The sequence below is a fragment of the Trichoplusia ni genome, chromosome 4, assembly GCF_003590095.1.
Source record: "Trichoplusia ni isolate ovarian cell line Hi5 chromosome 4, tn1, whole genome shotgun sequence".
Lineage (NCBI taxonomy): Eukaryota > Metazoa > Arthropoda > Insecta > Lepidoptera > Noctuidae > Trichoplusia > Trichoplusia ni.
Genome location: NC_039481.1, coordinates 14,481,262 through 14,492,759, shown reverse-complemented (window position 1 = coordinate 14,492,759; position 11,498 = coordinate 14,481,262). Strand labels below are relative to the sequence as shown.

Genomic DNA, 11,498 nt, shown 5'->3' with positions numbered 1-11,498 from the left:
ACCTCAGAGCTAGCGACACCTTGAAACCGGTGCATGCGCCACTCGACCACGGAGGTCGTCAAAGTTTCAATCTAAGTTTTTAATACGTCATAATACACGTCGTCAAAAAGACGTTCTAAAGAATCACTTGTTTCCACATTCATTATCTTCATATCTGGAAGAACATTAGAAACATACCATACATAAATGTAGATACGTACCATTAATATGCATAGTAAATCGCTTTTTTACTACCGCGGTTATAACGTCCGACACTACGAACGCTGGTGACGTCACATAACTATTGACATATATTTTATGCATTACAGCGCTAAAGTACTATAATAAAAATATCTGAGGCAGTCTGGGGCAATCAATTTCAGTGGTACTTACATTTTTAGTATGGCTGTTAGGCGACTATAATGGCTGGGACAGATTGACGCGCGTCATATCTGTTTAGCTGACGTTACAATCAAATAAAGGGACGTTTAACGTGAGGGATGATGAATAAAACTTTTCTGAATACTTATGCTTTTATGAATCGTTCGTTTGTAATATTTAATTCACATAAATATTCTATGCAAGTCTTTTGAGAGCGGTTTTTAAAGGTGGCATGATTCTTTAAAGTTACTTCATAATCATCATTAGCCCATATTCGTCCACAGCTGGACATAGACCTCCCCAATGGCACGCCATCGAGATCTATCTTTGGTTGCTCGAAAGGAACTTAAATATGAATAATTGCAAAAGGTATATCAAGATTATCGATACCGTAATGCTTAAAACAATAATTCAATGCCAAAATCCTAGATTTTATTTATTTATTTATGTACACACAACAAACATTGAGTAAAACACGTATAAAAATAAAAACACCGAAGGTACAAAGGTAAAGCTTATTTCTCAAGAAATTTCTTCCAGCAGTCCTGCGACAGGAGATGACAAAAAGAAACATAGACACAGTGTGTAGACAAATATAGCAAAATTTAAACTAATGCATATTTCATTACTAATTAGGTAATTATAGTCCGTATTGATTGATAGGATTACGGGATATGTATGAGTAAAAGTGATAAAAAAGCAGAAATCACTCCTATAAAAACAACCAAGTATGTAATAGAAAATTAGACATACATTTCCGCTAGCGTCATTATAATTGTTGATTCCTAATCTTGTTTCAACTCTTTCAGTGAATACTGATATCTGGTTTTTGTGCAGGTGTTTTTCTTAAATTATTAATGTTACATTTCTTTTATATAAATATTGTGCGAAAAAATGTTTGTTTTTTCATTTCCAAAAATACAAAACAGTGAAGTTAACAATGAATGGAGGAGCTGGGATTTGAACCCAGGACTTTCAGCATGCGAAGCAGACACTCTACCACTGAGTTACACCCCCTGTGATGAACAGGATCGTAATATAGAATCAGTTGAAAACGCAATGAAGTGAACGATCAATAATTTAGTCACCTGCGATGACTAATCAATTTATTTATTTTCATTAAAGTGTCACCAGTTACGTGTAAGTACAAAAAGCCATGAACAAAATCCAACTAAGAGCAGATCCAACAGCTATATTGTTTTAATTTTCCATCGTTTTTATACACTCACTTTTCTTGCTTGTTTGATTGTCGTTCCGGTTGGATTTTTGCAACTCAATTTTGATGCACTTCCCGATAAGCTACCAGGCTGAAATTTTCACGGCCGCTTCAAACCCGATGACAATGCAATTTACAACTATAGAAATGTCTGGACCGATTTTGATAAAATTTGATTAGAATGATAGTAAAAAATGTGGGTTTTTAATTTTTAACTACAAAATCCAGTGGAAACAACTATAAGAAAATTAAAAGTTTATTTCTTTTGTGCTGACCATAGAATAGATCTATATTTCATTGCAATAAGGTCGATTTTCGTACAGTATTGCTGCCGACGACGTGAAGTTAGAAGTACATAGGTGCGGGTTAATGCTTTGCATAAGCTGTAGTTGCCTGTATTCGATCTTGTTAAGATCATGTAACTTGCTGTGCTCTGAATAGTATTAACAGCATTTATGAATAACGAACATTAAGGTTCGTATACAATACAAAAATAGTTTTCGGACGAGAGACTAAAAGAGTTAATTGTTAGTAGAGATTTAAATAGCTTTGCTTATAAATGGCCTGAAGTTGCAAATAGGCCGGATTTTATTACGTAATTTTCATTTCACAATACATTACGCTTGAGATAGAGAGCCTAGCGTCCCAGCCACCGTGGTAGACACTTCGGACATCGTCCACGTAATGACTCCTGGCCAAGGTACGTTGTGGATGCACACCTAGCCCGGTCAGACCGGTCAGACAGTTCGTATTCCACGCGTGCCTCAAAGTGATGTCAGCAAGCTCTGTGGAGCCAATTTAGCCCGAAGCTTAGCCGAAGCTTGCCAACCGATTGGAATACAAAGAGCAAAAGAAGGAACATGGATGGGCTTTAGTCAGTAAAAGTCGGACATTCAATTCCGCTTAACACAAAGCGTGAGAGAGCGTAGATTTGATGATTTCCTACGGGGAAAAAGTACGCCTAAAGAACGCCGCATAAGACCTACACAAAGTTTTTAAAACAACAAATTCAAATATAATCAAGACTCTTTTTTTAATTCTACCTATGTCAAAGTTTGTTGTACCATTATCACATATTTCTTTGATGACATTACACGGTAACGTAAAAAAATAATATTATATAGGTACATCTCGTTAGAATGTAAACAAAATGTCAAAGTTTTATGATGCATGTTTTTATTTGATAGATTGCTTCATTGAAACCCGAGGCGATATGTAGAGCTCATTTCAATTTGTCTGGTATCGAGATGGATTTCAAAACGTTGAGATAAATTGCATTTTAATAGATTTTTATTTATTCGTATGAATTACTTGATTTATTGTAGTTGTTGTAAATACTTGAAAGAAAAACCTCACGGCACATTTCGAAAAAGTTTTCAAAAAAAAAACAAAGCCCGGTCAAGTGCGAGCAACTCGTTGATTAAATGTTATAATTTTTTTTTAGTTTTTGTTGTTACGGCCACAACGGAAATACATCATATGTGAAAATATTAACTTATCAGTTATCATGGCTCATATAAGATTCAGCCTGGTGACGTACGGACGGCAAACAGACAAATAGATAGCGGTGTCTCAGAAATAGCATTCTTTTTTTATCTTTTACACCCGTAAAAAGTCGATAGAGTTTACATTTTTCATCTTCCCATAAAATTACCATCGGAAAACAAATTCAACGAGACTTTATTTTTTTCCTCAAAAGTAGACTAATTCCGCATTGACAGCAACAAAACGCTTGAATACCACCCAAAATCTATGTTACGACTTCAAATAAAAGTACCTGACCAATATACACGGATCCTAAAGATAAATGAAGCGAAAATAGATATCTTTCCAAACAGTAGTTCGTAACGGCGGCGCCGTGACATAAATATTTGATTCGTACGTGCTCGAGCGGCTTCATATCTCTAAAGCCTCTCTAGATATTATCAGTTTTCCTATAAAATCTGCAGCACAAAACGTTTTATAGACCTACATATAACGTAGATAGATGATGACATCGGCTCTCTTGTTATTTGAGATCGATCATCTAATTGATTCGTGTTTTTATTTATTTAGATAGATAGGATCACCTAAATACGGTATTGGATAAAGATGAATAGTTAAATTGTGCCACAAGGTCTTATCGATAATAGCGGGTTTTTACAGACAACGTTTCGATGGTATAGGATCAAGTATTTGATCTTTTCATCTGCCCCTTCACCGCAGTTAATAGATACCAACTTAGACAGGCTAACGCAACTGGTTTCAATATTTGATATAAAAGTATGGGACTGTATACAGACGTCAATACAACGTCTGTTTATAGTCCGGTATCATTACTAATATAACGTCAAATTATATCATATCAGTAACACATATTTATAAGTGCAAATGATATCACCGATTACCTCATAGTGAATGAAACTCGAACTTACCGAGTATCTAAAGGCAATTTATTTGAAGGCAAAGTCACCTTAAAAGCTATCTCTTCAAGGTCGATATTTGCAATATTACTAATCAAAAATCTTGTTTTTTTTCTCTACAAATAACGTTACTAACTGTTTTCCAAGATTCCATAAAAAATGGAATAATTTATGTGGTCGATAGTATTTCGATTTACTATATAACAAAGACAAGGCAATTTTAAAGACTTTTTTCTGTGCTATGATCTCTTGAACTATGTTTTTTGACTTTGGGGAAGCAATTACATTAAAATCGTAGAGGATCTCTCTTTCTCATTTTCCTCTAGTCTGTGATTAAATAAAGCTGTAAAATCATCTTTCAGCAGAATTCAATGATTTGTCGTCGGAAATTTTCAGATTCACCTGAAATAAAAAAGAAAATAATTTTCCTTTTTTAAGGAAATTGCTTTTATAAAAACGAAAAACCCAATCAGATTTAAATTTAATTTCTCCAATTCTCGAAAATAATAACTAGTTAGTTGCTGTTTAATCCAACGCGGATTGGTTTCCAATTCGAAATACCCACATTTCCCGAGCTCTGGAATGGTTCGAAAATTGATTGGATAAAGTAATTTTTAAGCTCCTGTAACGCCCCAATTATTGGGGATTACCTACTTAGGTTTAGTACCGGATTGTTCATTTTTAAACATCAAAGAATCCATTAGAATATTATGATGTTAATATTTTTATACGTCAAAAGAATACGTTATTATTAAAGGTTTATCTCATTTTGGCATGGCATGATATTGTTAGATATATTACGAAATTTTTACATGAAACTGTTCTTTTTTTGAGATTGGAATATTCATGGTTTGCGAAGATCATTTTTTAAACACTCAATTACAAAAGTTGAATTAAGCCCTAAGAAAGAACGACTAAAATAATTTTATTTTTTTTATTTAAGCTTAAAGTAATCGCACTCCTCCTGTTCATGCTTCTCAATTAGTAGTGAAACAATATCTTAAAACCTCTAGAATCTTATTAAACTGGTTAAAATATCTGTAAGGGACGAACACATACCCTTAAAATGACGATCATTTTTTACATAAAAAGCATATTCATCGGATGGGCACAATAGACGTAACGACCCATGAACCGACATTGCATCGATGTGTGACTGATGGGCTCAATTTATCCCGTCTCATGCTATAGATAGAGCTAACCTACTAAATGTAGGTTGGTAACTGCTAAGACAGCAACGATAGGAAATTCGTTATTTGAAACAGAAGCTAATACACGAATAATGACATACCATACATTTCTTTTTCTACTTTTAGTGGTATTTAGCAAATTAGTGATCGTTAGCTTATCGCCCCCTGGTGTTCTTTAACCAAGACTCTTCCGCAATTTTTCATATAAGAGCGATTTTGCTCATATGATGGTGAACTGAAACGGGTCTTACCAATGATGTCGACAACCGTGGCGCAAATAAGACATTTCACAAAATGGATTCATTTGGTAAAGCGCAAAAAGAAAACAGATTTGAAGGAAAAGTAATGGAAATGTATTATCAAAAATCAAAAGTGTGCGTGTCTGACAATGTCTTTTGCTCAGCTTCATTGTACTTAATGTAAAGCAAATACTTTGTGTTTACTTGTTGGTAAACCACAGTGCCATAATATGCATTTAGCTTACAATGACGTCAAAATACGGTTGTCGTTTGTATGTTAAAGTAAAGAGAAAATTCACAAACTTGTATCTAGTACTACGCTCACAATTAACACCTTAAAACCAATATAAAATTTGATCCATTTTCATTATAGATTATGCTATAGACTTATAAACACTAACTAGCCATAGGTGGATTGAAAAAGATTTTTATCGAATCTTCCTAAATTTGATTCATTGTAATTACCTACCTAAACAGCACAAAAGACTTCAGGTTAACTCTTGTAGACAAATCATATTATACACGAAAGTTTAAAACTTAAACGATATAATCTCATAAAACAATTTTTACCTCAAAAGAGCGAATTGAATGACCAACTTTGTTGAAAATACACGAACTGCAGCGAAATAAACTCTTTTCAAAGTTGTAATTGCTTTTCTTGTTAAGTTATAAGACAGTTATAGCTTAAGTTAACTTCGATGTAACTGCTTATTTTTTGAAAATGTCATGGATAATAACGATCTTTTTTAAAAAAGACTATGATAAAAGTCACATCCTTAGGAGTTTTTTTTTTGTATGGTTGATGTACAACCTGTACATGTGTATGTGTGGTGTAACGAGAGCGGATAGAGTAAGAAATGAGTATATAAGGGGAAGTTTGAAAGTGGCACCGGTTACAGAGAAACTACGTGGTAACCGTCTGTCATGGTATGGGCATGTTATGCGGAGGAATGAAAACCATGTGGTAAGGAAGGCGTTAAGCATGGATGTGGATGGATATAGGGGAAGAGCACGACCAAAGAAACGATGGATGGATTGTGTGAAAGACGATATGGCTGTAAAGAGTGTTTCTTGTGAGATGGCGGCCGATAGGAAGGTATGGAAGAAGATGACATGTTGCGCCGACCCCAAATAAAATAATTGAGATAAGGGCAGGGGAGTGATGATGATGATGTACAACCAGGTGTAAGAGCTTAAGCCGCCCTTAGGCCTTTGTTGTGCTTCATCAGTTTTAGCAAGCGTGTGATCCGAGATTACCTGCAATTTCTGACTTAGGAAGACATCACATCACTATGCGAAGTAAAATTATTAAAGGAATTGTGTAACAAGAAAGTGAAAGTCACAATATTATGTCATTATGCTTTTTTAACATCCGAAACGAAAATACCGATGTATATCTATGAAGTGAGTCCTTATCACTGCTCCCGAACGGATTAAACGATTTCAATTAAGTTTCTTTTGTATTGAAGGTGAATTTTCTTAGTCATTTTTATAAAACATGGTTAACCCATTTAAAAGTTCGTGGCTAAGCTATAACTACATAAGTGATTCGATCACAGGTTAAGCTATGCTTGACGCGGTTGGTCCGTAGATGGGTGACCATCTTTGTCATAGCGAGTTCCGCCGTTTTTCGGAAGGCACGTTAAATTGTTGGTCCCGGTTGTTATTCCTACATCATTGACAGTCGTTACAGGTAGTCAGAATCTTGAAAAGTCTGACAGCCAGTCTAACCAAGGGGTGTCATGTTGCCCAGGTAACTGGGTTGAGGAGGTCAGATAGGCAGTCGCTCCTTGTAAAACACTGGTACTTAGCTGAAACCGGTTGGACTGGTAGCCGACCCCAATATAGTTGGGAAAAAGGCCAGGCCGATGGTTAACCCATTTAAAAGTCATGGGAGTGGACAAAATTTAACCCCATTATTTTTTATTTTACCTTGTTCACTCTCAAGCTTAATACAAAACCAGCAAAGCAGAGTTACTTTCGTTATTCTCTTGGTGAATGTGGCTTAGAATTCTAAATATCCAGACAAAACAAATGAAATGCTAACAATGAATCTAATTGTGTTTTAGCAATCATTCATTTATTATCGTCTACAAATGACTGGACATCGCGTGAGCAACTAGTTCAATTGCCAGACAAATAGTTACCCCCAAATTGTAGTTAGGTTAAACAACGTCTTAATTAAAATTATATTAGGAAAGTTTGCTTGGAATGTAATTAGCAATTTAGTGTTTCAAGGACCTGTATTTGCTTGTTATTTTAATTTACCTAGTTCATTAGTACTTTTGTCAATCCTATAATTAACTAAATGTAACGTTTTCACCAGCGAAGGAAAGTAAAATTCGTCTCTTTAAATTACAAAATAACAATCCGTTCAAAATAGTAAACCAACCAAATAGTATTATAAATAAACTAAGTTTTGTTTAGAATTTACTCAACTTTCCACTCTGATATATTAGGAGCGAATGAGAATAGTATGTTATTCTAGCCCAACGCCTGTTCTAAAAGCTCTAGCAAAAATACTGTTGTCTTTGCTGAAACGAGATGGCGCTCTACATTGCGTGTATAGCTGTCTCGCTTCAATAACAGCAACAGCTTTAGTAAAAGGGTTATTAGTAAGCGTTGCCCCAACTTTGCCTAGTTTTGTTTGTCTACCTCTCATTCAGGGGTCGTGTTTGATGTCACAACAGACATTTATATTAGATACGCTGAGCAATTTGTTACTATACCCACAACTGTACTAACCTAGTCATTTGTTTCTAGTGATGTGACACGCTTTATTGTAATATCGATGTTTTTCCAAAGAGGTTTTATTTTAATAGGAGATTCTTGATTTTATTATAATTTTAATTAGTTGTATTGTGATGCTTTATGTGATCTAAATAATTATCGCCGTTATTCTTCTAGACCAGTTTTTTTTATTTTCCCAGTTGAAAATGTCTAGTTCTGCAAGTCCGATACCGTTGAAATAAAGTGAGTTTTACGAAAAACCATAAAGAAGTTAGTTTAAGTAAGTATTTTTCTGTTGAAAACCAGGAAAAGTGTATCTTTTATTTTCACGACTTACTTCAAGCTTAAGTTGTCTACTTTGTAGTATTATCGACCAAACAGAAACCAATTTCAGTTGCAACTATGCTACGACTTTTACTAAGTGTGTAATAAACTTTTGAAGTACCAGTATAATATGTAGAAAAAAGTCCTTCATTACCACACATTGTTAAGTCCACGCTGAAAAGTCCTCCATACAAAATTATTTAATCACGTAAAAAGCGAAAAAAAAGGTGTACAAATGGTATTGCAACAAGGGCGAAAAATATATACGATGCAAGCGAACTCAATTTTGTTAAAAACACGTTAAAGCCAACAGATGGCGTTGTTAGATGAGGCGTGAGTCAAATCATTATAACAACCTAATTTTTTGGTGATTGTATGCACGTAAAGTTATTTACATAATATAACGTTACTTTTGAGTCACTTATAACAATTTAAAGGTAGATTATGTTGATTTCATTATCGATATGAAGAACCCGCGGGCAGAAGCTGGTTTATTAATTCCAAACCAAATATTCATAGTAAGGGTAGGATTAGCAGTTCAATTTATAACGGATATCCCTGTGAAATGTAATGAAACCAAATTAATTGAGTTATGATCAGATTTACTCAGCTGTATCCCTTTTGTCTTGTTTAGTTACGAAACCCTTCGCTGATACTGTCTTGTAGACCATCTGTTATATTGTTTCTGATGTATAGTACGAATTTCATTTATTTGTAATACATATGTGCCGAAGAGATACAACCTCTTTGTCTGAATCCTCTATTTATGAGATAGTATGTAGGTATATATTATACCTATTAGATTAGCCCTCGGTAAAGCTCTCAAAGTGTACGAGATACAGTTGTCTTAGTACGAGCGATACATGACAAAATATAAACGTAATTATTAATTAATGGTGGAGATTTAATACATAAAAACTGGTCTCAAAACATATTATGACATTTTCCTTCAAATACTTTCTCAACAGCATGAACATCGAGCTCACTTGACTCGCAACCCTGCTTGCGCTTAAAGACTACGTTTTTTCGAAGAATCCCGATAAATATGCGTCAGTAAACCATTGTTAAATACATAGTTATGAATAAGCTTCTTGAAAGTTAATATAAAAAATAATAGTATTTCCCACGAGCCTTTTACAACTTTACCAGTTTTATTATTTAATTTATAAAAATAGTTTTATGAGTCTAAACTAAAAATATTTTTAATTTTACTACATTTTTATTATAATCTACACGCACATTACGTGTACCGCTATGTGTTTGAAAGGGAGCTGTAAAAAATTACCTAACATAATACACGTAATCAGAACGACAGTCGTAATCATAAACTATATCTTTTTAATAATCTTTTAGCATATAAGCCTGTTAGGTCATCTATTTACTGCACACGAAATTGTATTATTTTTTTTAGAAAATAGCACAACTATGCATTGTTTTGTTTTAAAAGCCTAGTCCGTGACCAGTACCAAACAAACTGACATTCATATATCGCCTTCAGCTTTTAGATCTCGCTACGACCAATATTTGTGGACCCTTTATTAAATATTTGTAGTTAGGCCTGCGGGGTCTACGTGATTCAACGATACACGAGAAGCTAGAGTGACGTCAATGGCCATTGTATTTTTACTTAAAACTTTGCTATGTTAGGCGTAAAACCCAATTTTTTAGGTGACGATTTTTTGTATAAGAGCTAAGCGTTGCAAACTCAATTTCTCCAGGCCTATTACGAGACCATTGTATACACATATAATATGTTATATTGACAACCGATGTTAGATCAGATCAATTAAAAATTAAGAAATAATTTATAAATTTACAGTTTTTATCCATAGATAGCTTTAGATCAACAACCGTAGATCAAATATTATCAATTCATTGAAATCCCCGAACATATTCGCCTACCTAAATTAGAAATTCAACTAATCAAGAATCAAATTTCCTGTAGAATTATTCAGAATCAACTTTTAGTGTTGCCCGCGGCGCCACTCACGTAATATATATTTAATTTCCCGGGGTAGAGAGTACCCTATGCTCTTGGCCGAGTTTCAAATTACCTCTCTGCTAATTTACCCGTACAGATCCTACAATCTGACAGATGTGCTTTGGCAGGTATAATGTAAGGAGCGATACTGTTGAAAACAACTAGGAATGTGGAATATAGACCTAGAAAGATTTTCCAATATTATCATATAAAAGACAGAGAGAGAAAACGACACCAAAAAAAGACTTGAACTAAAGTTGTACTGCCCGACATAGCAGACAAATTTATTCTAAAAAACTAATGTACTACCTACGTATATCCATGTACCTACAACCTAATTTTACATCGAAGAATGCAAGAAACGTACTTAGTATTCAGTAATAACAAATACTCGAAATGCGAATTCCATAGATATGTAAAAGTTCAACTTGCACTTGATCAGGTCCATATATCCCTTCGTGTTAAGCAACATCATGAGCTTCCTGACCTAAACTCTACAACAGTTCATTTACAACTCTCTGTCTCATTTATTTTCATGCAATCCATCCATGAAATGATTTATCACTGATTAATTCAACCTCATAATAAATGTTAACCAGTCTACAAGAAACAGTACCATTTTAACTTTTAAACGGCTTAAATTCTAAATCTGTGAAGCGTCCTCCAGGGCAGTTGTTTTGCCCGCTTCAAACACTTTATTTGTATTTGCTAAGAGCTCGACGGATGCATTATATACGAGTGGGATACAGAGGGCTGCAGTTATTTCGGCAATTTCTCTCCTTTCTCTGTAGGGTAAAGAATCCTAATTAAGAGTCAAGGGAGATCCCGGAAATGTCCCGGATAAAGAGGTTATAATGGATGTCATTAGATAACTGTGTTATTGAATAGCTTAGTCCAAAATATCAGTTTTCTTTTCATCATAAATTATTTGGGAAGTAAGCATAAATAATGACAAGTCCTAAGTCTGATTAGACTGAAAACAAACACTTCGTCACAATTTGTTGATACTAGTAAAATCGTTTACGCGTTATGGATTTTTATCTTTAAAATCTATTT

General features: G+C 34.3%; 1 non-coding gene across 1 annotated transcript; it reads right to left on the bottom strand.

The window, feature by feature from the left end:
* Positions 1 to 1,305: 1,305 nt before the first annotated feature.
* Positions 1,306 to 1,377, bottom strand: Trnaa-cgc. The gene has a single exon. It is a non-coding gene; the product is annotated as a tRNA-Ala (tRNA).
* Between the last annotated feature and the right edge of the window lie 10,121 nt (positions 1,378 to 11,498).